The sequence below is a fragment of the Phyllostomus discolor genome, chromosome 1 (genome assembly GCF_004126475.2).
Source record: "Phyllostomus discolor isolate MPI-MPIP mPhyDis1 chromosome 1, mPhyDis1.pri.v3, whole genome shotgun sequence".
NCBI lineage: Eukaryota > Metazoa > Chordata > Mammalia > Chiroptera > Phyllostomidae > Phyllostomus > Phyllostomus discolor.
Genome location: NC_040903.2, coordinates 141,599,437 through 141,616,283, shown reverse-complemented (window position 1 = coordinate 141,616,283; position 16,847 = coordinate 141,599,437).

Sequence of the window (16,847 nt, the reverse complement as noted above, 5' to 3'; positions counted from 1 at the left end):
CAAGAATAACATTTGTTGACAAATACTGACAGTTAATTTTGTAGAAACTGATGCTCTAGAGGCCTAAAATTAACTTTATGAAGATCTGTCTAATATGCAAATATGTTTGCATATTGTGAATATTTGGAAGATTTGAAAGAAACCAGGGATAACAGAATACTAGGGGGGACCCCAAAAGCAGAATTTATTTATAAAAATTGCGTATTTATTCTTACATGTTTAAACTTCAGTCACTTTCAAAGTACTCTCCATTTGATGCAATACACCTATCAAGACATTTTTTCCACTGCTCAAAACAGTTTTTAAACACATAGATTTTGTTGCCTTTTAGTCTTCTGCTGTCTTTTGTTTCACTTCTTCTGCATTGGCAAAACGTTTTCCTTTGAGGACTTTTTGCATTCTGGGAAACACACAAAAAAGAAGCTCAGTTGAGGTCAGGTGAATGGGTAGGGTGGCACAGGGGTCACACTGTTTTTCATCAAATACTACTAAACATTCAGCATGCTGTGGGCAAGTGTGCTTGTAAATTACCCATCATGAAATGAGCAAACACACTGACAAAGTCTTCAAAAAAATTCACTGAAGCTGAACACAGCCTCTGACAACCATGCCAGCTGGTATACTGATACAGAACACTGTTCTAGTGGGGTATGCCTGTACTACAGGGGACTTGCCCTCCAGAAGATAATTCACTTTTTTAGGGGTCCCCCCTCATATTTAAGTCTTTCCTTTCTTTACTCTTCCTGTCTCCATCCCCCAGTGTTCTAACGCACCTTATTCCATTATTATTACGTAAAGAATAGAGTAGCCATTGTTAGATATGGTAAAGATTGAGGGAATGATTTGAGGGAGAAACATGGGGAGTTCATTTGTTATGCATTTTATTATACTTGCTTATGAAATATCCACCTGGTAATGTCAAATGGGCAGCCAATTACAGAGTCTGAACTTCAGAGTCATGTCCAGGCTAGTGATAGAAATCTGGGAGAAGTTGGTATATGTAGATGACATTTAAAGTCATAAGACTGGATGCAATCACCTACACGTGAGTAAAGACAGTAAAAAGAATCAGGGGTTGAGGACTGGGAACTTGTAATTTAAGATTTGGGATATCAGGTGAAACTGACCGAAGAGACTGAGACAAGTGAAGAAAGAACCAAGAATGCACAGTTTACCTGAAGCCAAGTGCTGAAACTGTTTGAAGGAGAGGGAAGAATCATTTGGTCAGATGACGGGTCAAGGAAGAAGAGGACTGAAAACTGAGCAGTTGATTTTAACACAGAAGTCATCAGTAACTTTCATATAGATTGCTGAAATGGTTGAGGATAGGTCTAGTAGAGAACAGGAAGATAAGACATGTGAAACCTGATATGTATACTTAACTATATATTATAGCTTCTATGTACTTAAATATTCTTTTATGTCTTCAGTTTCAATGACTGAATAGTATTCTTACATGCAGATGTGCCTTCAATTTAGTGCATTTAATTAATTCTATATGTTTGGATTCATGGACTGTTTCCTTTCCCTTTTTGCTTCTAAACACATACTGGAATAAATATTTTAAACTATATTTTTCAACTTCTGAAAATCTCTGTTTATTTCTTCAGGTTAAATTGCAAAACTTGCTGGCTCAAAGGATGGATGTGACATGTCATATCATAGTACATCAAAACATATTATGTTATGATATTTCACAATAGAATACCAATTGTTAATAGTGAAATTAAGAACCATATTTATCTACTATCAATCCAATAAATGCAAATTAATCCCATTGAGAGGACATTTAATCAGAATTTTGAGAGCTATTCTAAGACTCCCTGCTTAAGCGAAAGTAGATGAGAGTCAAATCTGGTTAATATCTCTTTTTTTTCCTCTCTCATTCTTTTATTCAACATTTTTGAGTGATCACAATAGGCTTAACCCTGGATAAAACAATAACTGTAAGACCAACATAATCCTATCGAGCTATATAGCCTTACATCACTGTGCATTTTGTCAGGTAGCAAAGAGTATATAAGGTAATTTTGCCTTTATCTCCTCTTTCACCAGTTGATAAGTAGGATTTATGTAATTTTTGGTGTTTAACTGATCTCTTGATGTGGCATAAGGACCATTTATACCAGTGATTCAAACAGAGCCTTGATTGAGCTCAAAAATTTTGAGGTTAAGTAGCCTCATTCTTTCTATTACTTCTGATAATTATATTGCCATTTATCATGGAATTGATACTTATGTTTTGATGGCTGGGCATGAGGGGTGAATGTCAGGGAATCAGAAAATGCCCCAGTGTGGGGGTTTTGGCTTTTATATCTTGCTGGTGGTGATTGGGGAGTGATAGGGTAGTGGGGGTGATTTATTAATTTATTCAAGACATGGTTAAATAAAGAAAAGGTGTCCTCTTTGGAATGCACTTGAAGTGTACAGAGTCTACTCCTCTGAGGCCAAGAGACAAAAGAGAGGACATAAAAACTAAGATTCTTCAAAGCAAATGGGCTTCTGTCCTCTCTGTTACTAAAGTAACCTAACTGGTTAAACATGAAGTGGTGTTTGGTTGTTGTAATAAAACAAACACAATTACCATTATACTGGTGAAGAGAACAGATGGAGAGAGGGAAAGAATATGTATGTTTGAAAGAATTCAGGGCAGAGGAACTCTCTCATACGCTGTTAGTGGGAACATAAATTCGTATCTCTCTGGAAAGTAATTTGGCAACAAGTTTCTAGATCCTTGATATGTCTTATTTCTAGTAACTTATCCTGGGAAAATACTTGGAGGTATTCTCAAAGATTTATGTATTATGTTGTTTATTACAGTGTTAGTTATAAGAGTAAGAGTTGAAAACAATACAAATGCCCACCAATAGACATATGGTATAATAAATTAGGGTATATTCAGGTGATATATTGCTGTGCAGCAGTTTCTAATCATATTTTCAAAGACTAGTTGATGGCATGGAGAAATGTCCACAATATTATGTTAAATTAACACTGTCATATACAAACAAAAAGCATTAAAGAGCCACCATTTATTGAACATTTATTTTATGTGAGGATATGCATTCAGGGCTTTACAAACACCTCATTTAATAATCCACCAACAAAACTACAAGATAGGTATTACTATTCTCAATTTATGTATTTTGAATCTAAAGTTAGGGAGTTAAGCTGCATTTCAAGTTCAAATTTTCCTACTAAATGGAGCAACTTCTAATATGCAGAGGCACTGGAGGAAAGATATTTCTTAAAATTAAAGAAATTTTATGTGTTTCAAGTTCAAGGGAGAGAAAAAGTTGCAGATTATGAAATAAAGTTAAAATTTGCAGAGCATTACATTTCTCAATATAGTTTAAATTAATATGATAGGTGATGAAGATACTGTCAAAGTGGTTTTAATTTGCATTTGTCTGATGATTAGTGACATTGAGCATATTTTTGTATTGCAGCTGCTATGGAAAGCAGTGTGGAGTTACCTCAAAAATTAGAAATGGAACTGCCTTATGATCCAGCAATTCCACTTCTGGGAATATATCTGGAAAAGCCCAAAACATTTATTCGAAAGAATATATGCACCCGCATGTTATTGCCGTGTTATTTACAATAGCCAAGATTTGGAAGTAGCCTAAGTGTCCATCAACAATGAGTGGATAAAAAATGCTGTGGAATGTTTACAAAGTGGAATACTACTCAGCCGGAAAAAAACAAAACAAAACAAAACAAAGGAAATCTTACCTTTTGTGACAGCATAGATGGATGGACCTGGGAAATATTATGGTAAGTGAAATAAGCCAGCCAGAGAAAGACAGGTACCATATGATTTCACTTATATGTGTAATCTAATGAACAAAATAAACTAACAAAAAATAAAAACAGACTCATAAATACAGAGAACTGACCCCTGTCAGAGGGGAGGTGGGTTGGGGGACTGGGTGAAAAAGGTAAAGGGATTAAGGGAAAAAATATAGACACAGGCAATAGTATGGTGATTATAGAGGAAAGGGGTGGGGGAGGTGGAGGAGTGTGTAGAGGGGATAAATGGTGATGGGAGGAGACCTGACTTGGGGTGGTGAACATGCAATATACAGCTGGCTTGTGATAGAATCATGCCACTGAAATCCATGTGATTTTATTAACCAATGTCACCTCAATAAATTCAACTTTAAAAAGATACCATCAAAGTTTTTAAGGAAAGGAGTAAAATGATCTGATTTTTCTCTTAGAATGACAGCCTAAGAACTTTACCAGGGATGGATTTGCAGTAGTACACTTGGCTATATGTTTCTACACCAGTTGGTAAAGGTCTCCTCTGTAGGGAGTGAGGCTGGAGATGGAGAACGGGGTGCAGATTAGAGACATGTTGTAAGGACAGAATAGACTGGGCTCTGAGACAGATGAGATGTTAAATTATAAGACACAGGGGAGGGAAGAGACAAGAATGCCTTTAAGTTTCCAAGATTAGTGGCTATATGCACAACAATTACTAATGAGATAGGAAGCCCTGGTTCATGTGTAGGACAGATGACCCTGAGTTTGGTTTTGAAGAAGTTTTATGTGAGGAACCACTTTAAGGAGGCAGTTCAGACACAGAAGGTTTTGGAGTTTGGGAGAGAAAACTATGTTGAAAGTATAGATGTGAGGGTTGTTTTCATATTAAAGTTATTTGAAGTCATGGGCATGAATGAGATTTTCAACAGAAGGGACACAGAACAGGGCTTCTCAAATGGGCATGGATGGGTGTACCCGAATTGCCCGGAGAGAGTTTCTAAATTACATATCCAGTCATTGTCTACTCTAGAGATTCTATTATGTCACCCCCCTTTTCTTTATAGAGGTTTGGGAAACTGTGGTTTAAAAAATACATAGGGCTGAACTATTTTTTTAAACTGCCAGCTATACTGATAGATGCTTACTAGACACATTAAATAAATGAAGAATGTATGGGTGCAATTAGATTCTTGAAGCAATACTCCCTGAATGAAGTATTATGGTTAATATAACTCTGATCATGTACATATTGGTGAAGGGATGTACCAAGACAGATATTTTTTTTTTAGCAACAGAAAGAAATCAGTTAGCATGCCTAAACTTATAATATATGTGGTTTGCATTTCAACATTGTACTTATAATTAGGTGTTGAATCTTTGACTTCACTTTCCCTCAGGAGTAGTTTCCACACAAACTCATAAGGGCCTCTTTTATCTCCAATATATCCTAAATAGTGTGTATTTTTCAATGAAAACTGCTACCAGGTCATAGTTTTGTACTTTTTGTACAATATATTAAACAAAACAGAGGAATCATAAAAAGCAAAGAGAATAGATTGAATACAAAAGGTGATACCTATGCTAAGAATATGAAGGGTAGAGAAAAAGGGAAGAGTCCTATGGGTGAGCCATTAGTGAAAGGAAAAGAGTTTGGGGTGAGGTTGGAAATCTCCTCAAGTAGAATATGAAGTAAGGGGTTTAGTCCAGAACACCCTCAGTCCAGAAGATCTCTGAAGGAACCGGGTGTTGACACTGGTCATCTCTTCATAGGGAACATTTGAAGATATGGCCCTTAATTCACAAAGATTTTTACTTGAATTATGAAGAAAACCTTCTGTGTAGATACCGAAAGACCAGAAGAGGAGCATTGGAGAATAATAAAAAGCACATGGATGCTCCTTATCCTGCACATCTTGGCCAGGTCAGCTGTTCTTGGTTTTAATGTGACATGATGTTAATAATCATGTATTTCCAATGTTATCTGTATATTAGAAAGTTATAGTGAATTACAAGAACTTTAATTTTAATTTTTATAGCTTCTAAATTTTCCAGGGAAGAAAGGAATTTGGATGGTAATTCGGTAAACTTCTGTGGTGTTGCATTCAATGGCATTAGAAAAAAATAAGATGACAGAGTTCTGCCATTAAAAAAATTTAGTCACTTTTAAATAAGCCAGACTGAAAATGAATAAAAATACAATTAAATTAGTTTATCTATTGAAGTGGATACCGTCCAGCAGTATCCATCTCAGCTGCGGATGCTCGTCAAAACATGATAAAAGACATACACAGAGACAACCAGGTCCTGTGGGGAAATAGGAACAGAAGGGCCACTCTCTCTAGTGGAGAGCACCTCATCTCCATTCCCAAGCAGATTTTTATTGAGAATACAGATTTAGTTTGTGGATTCACAGTCTGGCAGAAAAGATCAAAAGAAGTAGGTGACTTACAAAGGTGCAGACAGAACTCCCACTGTAATTCTGGGCAGATATTGGGGTTTTATCTAACAGGACTCAAAGGGCAGTTTTGGTTTCCTGTCTGTGCCTTCAAATTCCAAGTTAATAACATCCTCCAGCAAACATATCTCACAGGATCTTGCATATTCTATGGCCGAGGCTTTATTACCCTTGGGGTCTGCCATTTCTGGTCTGGGCTGCACTGCCCCTCCAGGCCTGAGTTAACAGAGAAGACAAAGGCAGCCAGGAGATTTGGATTTCTCACAAGGACTCAGGCTTTGACAAAGCCGAGGGGGCAGGGGTTGATATCAATCACCCCTTCATCTCCACAGCCCCATGAGTCTTTTCCCTTAGGGCATTCTCACGTGATCACGCCTGCCTTAGATTCATTCTCTTTTTTAGAGAATTGTTACCTGTCTTTGACTGACGATCATGCAAGGGAGCCAGGCATTAGAACAGGCAGCGTTCATGCCAGGGAAATAAGTTTTGTCTCCTTAGTGATTTCTGGTCTGGAGGTCTTTAACTCAGCCTAAGTCATGGGGGGTTACACCTTCCTGAGACAAGGCAGTGCAGTCCCCAACAATCTATGAGTCAGTTAGATGGAGCACTGTATTAATCACATGTAGGACAAAACCAGCTCAGAGCTGGATTCTAGAATACGAAATGAACTGCTGAGGACACTGTTGCAACATTCCAAGCACCAGTTCATGGATGAGGATCTGGACCTCAGTTGTGATCATGGTAATGGAAAGTGGAAAACAGTTACAGGGCACAATTTAAGGGTAGAATTAACTGGACTCATAGACACCCCTCCCATATATAAGTTCAGAAACACACACATAAACACACACACATCCCATTGCCACTCAGCTCTTCTTTCGTGTGTGCTTTCGTCATATCCTCAGGTGTGCTGCTTTAGAGGGTCCTAATATGCTTAGGCACATTCCAAAGGTAGACAGCAGGTTCTCGAAGTTTGTCTTTCAATCTGAACTCTCCCATGAGGGCTAGATTCTGAATCCATATGCAGCATACCTGGAAGTCTGGCACCAGGAAGAACAGAAAATGAATCTTCTTTGGGTTTGGTGGTACAAGAGATATCAGAGCCAGGGTTCATGCAGAAGAAAACTAATGTTGGGAAAAGTTTTAGAATGAAGACTTTTATCATTTTGCAACATTCCAGATAGCATTTTTTGTTCTATTTTCTTGTACATGCAGGGGAAGTTCAAGAGATTGAAACTGATTCTATACAGCATCTCTTTATTGATGTACTTCACTGACAAGGCCTTGGCCTTTCTATGGGTGTCCTGAGATTTATCCCCAAGGTCTTTGACTAGTATATAGGGGAGCAAACATTCTCCTATTCAGCTTATTAAACCATGAATGACATGAGCTCTTTAAAGGGCAATTTGGCTATATTTATCAATAGCCTTAAAAATATAAGCCACTTCTAGATTTAATGTGATAGGTGATCTCCTTATCTGACATTAAGGCTATGGTCCCAAAGGCCAACTTACCTTAGTTGTACCTGAGGGCATTGTTGAGAAGAGCTTGGTGCTATTTGTCACTGTTCTGCTGGCTATCTCACAATCCTAGCTGCTTCTGGCTGGACACCTACTGTCCAGACATACCCCAGAACACTGGGCCCTCTACGTCACTTTGAGTTTCTGCAATTGGTATTGCTTAGGTTCCTAATCTGGAGTATAATTCTTATTTGACAACTTTGTAGTTACATCAATGTTTTACTTATAGGAAGACATTTTTTTCTTCATCAAGGATGAAAAAAGTTCCCACTGTCTTCTTGTTTATACATCTCACTGTAATCTATACTCCCAAATATGTATAGTTTTTTGCTTTTGTTTTTGATAAGGTCAAAGGCCTTTATCAGGCCCTTTACCTCCCCCATGGGAATCTCAGTGAACAAAGAAAAAAAGAAAAGTTCTATTTATCAAAGAAGAAACCATTGTGAAATAGCTTCTTTGTGGACACATAAACTTTCCCATTGATCTTTGTTCTAAGACATCAGCTATCTGGTAAACCCACAACTTAATTTTATCCTAGAAAGATAATGAAGAAATGAAACTGCTATTCAGATAAGTCTTGGTCAGATTCAGTACACTGTTTTTCTCATGTGCTTCTCACAGAAAGTTTTGGTTATAGCCCAGCTTTTGATAAGTGGAATATTGTTTATTTAAAGGGTCATGGATCCTGGAATAACACTCTGAAATCAAGTTAATAAATACTTTCCCTCTCCTACCTTTCCCTTGATTATGCCCAAAATTGAAGCTTAGTAACCCAGAACAGCCATATTGGAAAGAGAAGGGGAAAACTTTCTAACCCCCAGATGAGATTTTGGGGAGCTGCATTGGAAAGAGGGACTGTAGTGCTGCATGTATCAGAATGCACTGGGGATAGTTCCAGTAACTCATTTGTATCAGTGTCTACTAGACTGAAAGGGTGTGGAGGGGCTGCTCCAAGGGTGAGGCTGCTGGAAGCTGAGGCAAGGGGTATGGAAAACTGAGGACAAATTCTGCTCTGCTTTTTATTATTTCCTTCCTTCTACTCACTTCGGGCTTTGTTTTTTTTTCTTTTTTCTTTTTATAGTTCCTTTAAGAGTAAAGGTAGATTGTTTATTTGAGATTTTTCTTGTTTCTTGAGATAGGCCTGTAATGCTATAGAGGCCTATCATGTAAAAGATATTTGCATGAAATATCTTTTTTTCCATCTTTTTTACATTTAGTCTCTGTTATCTTTATGCTGAGGTGGGTCTCTCATATAAAAGGGTCTTGTTTTCTTGTCCATTCACCTACCCTATGTCTTTTGACTGGAGCATTTAAGCCATTTTAATTTAAAGTGATTATTGGTAGATATGTATTCATTGCCATTTTATTCTTTTAACTATGTTCTTCTGCTGTTACCCTCCTTCCCCTTCTCCTTCCCCGTCTCTTTCCTCTTCTTCATTCTTAAACATTTCTTGTATTACTGGTTTGGTAGTAACAACCTCTTAGATTTTTCTTGTCTGGGAAGCTCTTTATTTCTCCTTCAGTTATAAATAATAGCCTTGCTGGTAAAGCAGTCTTAGTTGTAGGTTTGTGCTCATGACTTTGAGTATTTCATGGCAATCCCTTCTGGTCTGAAATGTTTCTGTTGACAAATTAGCTGACAGTCTTATGGCATCTCTCTTATAGTTAACTAACTGTCTTTCTCATAATGCTTTTCAGATTCTGTTTTTAACATTTGCCATTTAATTTTGATATGTTTTGGTGTGGGCCTCTTTGGATTCATCTTGCTTGGGACTCTTTGTGCTTCCTGGACTTGTGTGTCTTTTTCCTTCTCCAGGTTAGGGAAATTTTCAGTCATTATTTCTTCAGGTAGTTTCCTCATCTCTTGTTCTCTCTCTCCTCTCTCTCTGGTGGCCCTAGGATGTGGATGTTGTTATGCTTCATGTTGTCTCAAAGGTGGAAGTGAGGACAAATTCCAGCTACAGGTGTATGAATCTGCTATACTTGGCATTCAACAGGCTCTAAAGTGGGTATCTTAGGCCTGACCTTCTGGGCATCGACAAAGTTACAAGGATAAAGAAGAACCCCCAGAATAAGTGTCTTAACTGTCTTCCTGAGAAAATGAGTAATCTGAGGTCAGAGCCAATGAAGGGAATTGGTGTCTTAGCTAATGCCAGGTTCACAGCTTCAGGAAAATTGGTTTGTACACGTGATGTGGAGATAAACAGGGAACCAGAGAATGAAAAACAGTATCTGAGAGTGAAAGACCTTTCAGGACTAAGATAATCTAAACCAAACCTCTGATTTAGAGAGGGTGAGAGGTAAGAGTTTAGGATAAGTGGAGGGGGGTCAGGAAGGAGGAGAGGAATTTTTTAATGTTTATTTTTTATGTTAAGATTTTATTTATTTATTTTTAGAGAGAGGGAAAGGAAGAGAAAAAGAGAGGAAGAGAAACATTAATGTGAGGTTGCCTTTTGCACATCCCCTATTGGGGACTTGGCCTGCAATCCAAGCATGTGCCCTGATTGGGAATTGAACCTGCAACCCTTTGCCTCATAGTCCAGTACTCAATCCATTGAGCCACACCAGCCGGAGCAAAACACTAGCTGGAACAAGAGAGAAATTCTTCCAGATACTGTTATGAGAAACTAAGGTTGCTGTATGGATGCTTATGGACTTGTCCAAAGGTAAAAATAAGTTTCTATAATGCAGAGATAAGGTACATGACCTAAAGGAAATAGTACATAGTACACAGCTTAACTCTTGGTGACAATACTTCGGAGTTTTTAAGGTTAAAGAATGAGTAAAGGTTTTATTAGATTTCTTTTTTTTAAATTTATAAAACTGAGAAAAATATCTTTAGAAAATATTCAAAAAAGAAATGCTTTTAGTGGTATGAAGACTACCTACGGGACATATGCAATTTAATTTTTTTAAAATGTTTAGATTATACATGTGTATATTCAGGCATAATAGTATCAGAGCAGCTTTGATGATTAAAAAAGAGGAAAACTGAAATTTAGAAAAATTGGGAATATAATTTCTGGTTAGGGATATACTGATTTTCAATGCCATCTCCACCAAAACTTTCAAATTTTTCAATGGAGGTTGAATCTTTTATGATATAGTTATTTGCTCTAGTTCTGTAAGCCAGCCTCCAACCCAGATTACCCATATCCTGTTGACCTGGTGAACTGCAATTGTTTTCAATGGTAACTGGGCATATGTGTTGCTTGGGGAGCTTGTTAAAACAGATATGTGATATAGTAGATCTGGGGTAGGGCCCAGATAATGCTGCTGATGTGGATCTGAAGACCCAACGTTGAGTCGCAGGGCATTAGGCTACTTTTTCTGTATAAATTATACTGTTATAAAAGGCATAGTCTCTATATATCAGGTAACTATAAAAGTAACACCAACCCTCCTTGCCAATCATTAATCTGGTCTGCATCTTATTTTTCTTGAGTTTAAAAGGAAATATGTGCTCATCAGAGAAATGCAACCACAGGGGGAAACCTGAAAATAGGTGTAGGTGTGTTTGTAGGAAGCAGGGCAGCCTTTCAGGTTTTTTTTCCCAATAGGAAATTTCAGGGCAAATAGAATTTCTGTGGAGTTGATTTTTAGAAACTCTGAAAAACCTGTCATAGTTATCAAGGAACTGTACTCCTTGTCTGACCTGGAGAGGAAAAAAAATTTTTTCCTTGCCTTTCAAACCATAACATTACCACAGTTCTGAAGTACCTGAGAGTATCTTTGCCTAAGGAAGAGGCCGGTGCAGTGTACTTCAAAGTCATCCCTCCAAGAATGTCAATATCCTTTGAAAACCTCAGCTGAATCATCATCATTACAGCCCAGACAATAGGCATCTGAACATCTCACAGCATCTTCTTTCCAGTGTATGTAAAGGGGAGTTTAAATTGTGGCATATTGTGTCATGGCTGGGGGGTGGGGGTGCAAATAAGGCTTTTTCTAAAGGGAACACTGAACTCACTATCTAACACAGGAATTAAAAAAGTAAGTTTTTTTTTCTTAGCTTGTCCAAATAGTCTTTATTGGTTGGCAGAGGAGGTGGAAATTTCTACACAGTATTTTGCAAGCGTGATTCCTAGCCTCGAGGTGTAGGAGTTTACAAAGGGACGGCTAGGGGAGTGCCGGCTTGTGAACCCAGCGCATTCTCACAACAGATCATTTTCCTTGTTTTGTGATTCTGAGAACTTCGTCTCAACTCCTTAAGTAACCCTAAAAGACACTGAGGAGTCCAGTTTTCCTGAGGAATAGTATCTCCAATTCCAGACAAGTGTTTATTTACTTGAATGTATTGTACACTTGAATTTAGCCAATATTCCCTGTGGGAAACAAGGAAAGGCTTTTCTCCCCTTTAAGTGCTAGTGTTGAACTATCTGGAGGACAAGCTGTTTATGTGTTATCTCAACATGTTTTCTCATCTCTGCTAACCTCATGTATGTTTTCTGTCAATAGAATATACATTTTAAGAGGTGAGAAAGTGGTGTTTATAATTGCACTTTGAATCCAGAATGAATTCAAATGCATTAATAAATGACATTGACTATCACCAGCATTGAGAATATTTGTAGTAACTGATCTCTGGTTCATGAATAATGAGTTATCTTGCTTTTAATAATTCACTTTTCAAAAAATCTTTCCCCTCTACTCTTTATCTGTGAAGTTGCAAGAGATTTCTACCTCACCTTCGATGATTACTAGTTATATTCCTAGAGGGCAGATATAAGTTAATGAGCAACAAGGGAGGGGATAAAGAAGGAAGAACAAAAACAGCATATTGCCTTCAAGACTATTAATGTCTCTTTGTGGAGGATAGCAACCACTAATGTCTGGCAAGAGCAGTGGAGGAAGAAATTGCTGCAGGTTCAGGTGGGAGAGTGAGTCACCTTGAGGCTGGCACTGCTGATGAGGTTTGGAGAATAATCTTTCCATTAGGAGTTGGTCCTCCTTTGAGGATGGGAGAATTATTAATGTCCAGTACTTGAAATGTTTGATTTACTTCTTGTGTACTGCACAGCAACAAAGCATTAATAGCCCCACACATCACATTTCCACAGAGGGTTTCTGCAAATGCATGTATTCTCAAAAATGTTAGAAAATTTTAGAGTTTGGGGATATTTCTTTTGGTGTGCGGGTATATATCACTGTGCAGAGATGTAAGTTATTTAAATGGGTAAATAAATAAGTAGGTAGGTAAATAAACAGCTCGGTAGGTATATAGATATATGTCATCATATATGATTGTTAGGAGAAAAATGTCTTCACATATTCATTCGTCTATACTGTGTCACTTTGCAAAGTACCTGTTTATGGGAAAATGGTTTAAATTTAGGTATTGAAATAGTTAATCAGTCATTTCTAATATACTCACATACACTCACAAAAATGTTTAGTCAGTTTTATTAATAATAAAAGTGTGATTTTTTCTATAGTGCTGGATTTGGAATTGTGTGCCGACTTTAAATGTCAAGTCATCATAATGAAATATTAGCTTGCTTTGGCTTAAATTTGTATATTTTATTCTTACTCACTTCTAAATACCTTGTCTTAATCCCTTATTTTTGGCTCATTTGATATGATTATCATTCCAATTTATTGCCTCCTGTATAATAGGTTCTAAATCATTCTCATTTTGGTCTTTGATTTCCTATTAAAAATCCTGAAGCCGAACAGCTAATGATGCTGTTGATGCGTGACCATGCTGCATCATGGGTTTTTTTCATTATTGTACAATACCCCTCTTACCCCATCAATGATCAGTTTCAGGTTTTGGTATTGCACTTTCTCTTGTTATTTAGTTTAAGAAGTTGGAAATACACGTTTATAGATAGCACCCCTCAAATAACCTTTTACCAAATAAGTGTTTTTACTTCTAATGGATGTAATTTTATGATGACACTTTTTCCTTGAAGGGGCTTTGGGTAGTTCTGCATGCAATTGTTTTATGTCCCTTTATTTCCATCTAAAGGAGTTTTATTTATTTATTTTAAAAAGCTTATGTGTACGAGGCAAGTCATTTCAGACACAGGCTATCCAGTGCTCTTGGGAGCTATAACAAATCTGTGAATTTACTGAATATTTATTTTCCCCAAGATCTAATCATTTAAAAGATGCCAGAATCCCCTATGTGAGAGAGCTACCATTTAGTTTCAAATTAGACAAATAGGTTTCAAACTGGCCTTATTTACCACTTACTGCAGACAATAGTTTAGGAAAATCTGTGATCAGCTAGCTGGCTAGCTTAGTCACACAAGAAAAATTTGCAGCTTGTTTGAAACTTTGATATCCTAAGGTTATTTTATAATAAAGCATTCAAAAATGTATTATGGAACATAAAGGTTTTCATTAAATATTAATTCATGGCATGTGATTAGCTGACTAAAAAAATACTCTGATCAGTTATGAGGAAGTGCTGAGCTCTCAGTGCTGAAGAGACCAAGTTTACTGGTACAGCCTGGGTTCTCTTCTCCTATTTCAAGCTTCGAATTGCACAACTGTGTTCTGTGGTCACCTGGAGAACCATGCCACAATGTGACTAAGGGAAGGAAAGTCTGTCCTACTGCTGGAAAGATCATAAAGGCACATTTTCTACTTATTATGAAGCAGCCAATCATACCATCTTATGAAGAATATTAAAGAACTGACACCACTTTGTACTTGCAAATCTATCATTTGTAAATAATGCCTCTGTCATGTGCATTTGATGTGTATAAATACTACTCAGGAGGAACACCAGTGACTCAGGCCACTAGGGAGGCATATTGTGCGGGGTGAGTTATTGAGTTATTTGACATTTTTTATTTGCCCAGTAAAAATATCTGTTAATATTCTGCCTCACTATGTTCTGACTTCATCTACACCAGTCAGCCTACTTATTACTAACAGGCCTTCCATGTTAAGTATTGAGATGGGAGTGCTCAGGTTTAAGAATAAAAAAGAAAGAAAGAAAAAAAAGATTTCTGATTAAAAATAAATTGATATTCTAGGTTATACTTCAATATCTTAGAATGTTATTTTCCTTCTTTTATTGAACAATAATGACAATTTTGTGCCAGGCATTTTACTACCTGTCAAAGACACCACAGTAAACAACAGCAAACATGGTTATTTTCTAGTGGGTGAGGGAGATAGTTATCATCCTCTCTTTTTCTATGCTGCCCTTGCCAATATACCAACAAGAAATCCGTTATCTCTGTTTTTAAGATGTATCCAGAATCTGGTTATATCTTAACCTCTCCCTGCTACCATCCTGGTCTGAGCTACTCGCTTGCATCTCACACATCAGTTTGGGTAATACTTTCCTAAAAGATCTTGCTAATTTTAGTCTTGCCACCTTTACACAAGATCTATTCTCAACAGAGCAGCAAGAGTGTTGTTTTTGGATTGAAAATCAGACCGTATAAGTTTTCTGCTTAATAGTTTGCAATGGCTCTCATTTCACTGACAGCAAAAGCATCTCTCCAACTCCATCTCCTCATCCCTTCCCTTGCTTGCTCCAGCCACATTGGCTTTCCTGCTTTTCCACAGACCACATACACTCAAGCCTCAGGACCTTTACACCAGTCCCCTGTGAAAAGAATGATCTTCATGCAAGAATCTGCTGCAAGTTTTTACTAAAGTTCATTTTCTCAATCAGGCATTCTGTGACCATACTAATTTAAAATTACAATCCATTCTATAAGCACTCCCAATTTTCCTTACCCTGGTCTATTTTTTCTGTTATTAAAAATCACTTTCTAACATATTATGCAAATTGATTATTATTTACATTATTGATTTTATTTCACTCCCCTAGAATATAAGTGCCTTAAAGGTGGAGACTTTGCTACTGTTATCTCCTATAGCAAGCTTGCCATATAGCAGGTAGTCAATAAATTTTCTGAGTACATAAAAAAATAAGCCAAGTAAAAATAAATGAATAATTAAGAATTTTGATTACAGCTTACATAAATATTGATCACTATTTACTTGCATTGTTTTAAGTGCTTTACATATAAATTAACATAAAATTACTTTTTTATCCTTAAAACAACACTATGAGATAGATACTATTATTATCTTGATTTTAAACACATAACAACCTATACCCAGATTCTTGGCCTAGTCATATGCTCATAACTCATAGAGTTGAAGATCAAAGTCAGACAACTAGGCCACAAGGAGTCCACACTCTCCACTGTGATATACACCCCCTTCTTATTGCTAGTAGTGTAAATAAAAGGTAATAGCAGGGGAACTGGATCTGGTTTGGGGGGTCAGGGGAGGCTTCTCAGTGAGATGACTTTGAGATAAAACAAGTAGCACTGAGGTAGGTGGTTGGGAAGAACAAGTCTAAGTCAGCTCAGTTTTTAAGAACTGAGATGATGGAAACTTTTCAAACTGAGGATCCAGGAAATTCAGCTAATGCCACCAGGTCAGGGAGCTTCTTATTGGCAACACCTCCTCCTTTCCACACCATGGTGGCGTCAGAAGAGATGGACTTGTCTCCTCGTGTGGTTAGTTACTGGTTGGCATACATGAAGAATCCCTCTCAGTGACTGCACACATTAAACAGAATGTCACTCAGCTTTCCAGATTACAGGACACCACTCTGAGAAGGCAAACTTGAGGGAAATCTTACACATTCTGTTAAGTGGACTGGGGATGGTGCTGTTAATGGAGTTGATTATGATCCCTTGTGACTGAGTGGGTTTCACTAGCAGGACTAGGGCAATAAGAAGAAACTAATTGGTTCCTGGAGGTGGCTTTGGCTGCCTTGGAGAAAACCCCAACAGCAACTATTCTGAGAATTGACAGCATGAGGTAGTGGGTAGATTACACATTTATATTTCTGTGCTTAACTGCAAATGGGGAAAATAAGTAGAGCATGCACATACCAAGAGCCTCAGCTGGGTATGGCATCTGGCTTCCTTTTCCCAGTACCCACCCCTTATACTCCTCTCAATGTTCATAAGCATTCGTTGGGGTTCTAAATATTCTTCTACAGGCATAAGAAGTGAACCACAGTGGTTTTTTAAGAACTTTATTATAGCCAACACTCCTAAACAGCCCATCTCCATGTTACCTCAGATGTCATATAATTTATGTAATACCAACATTGG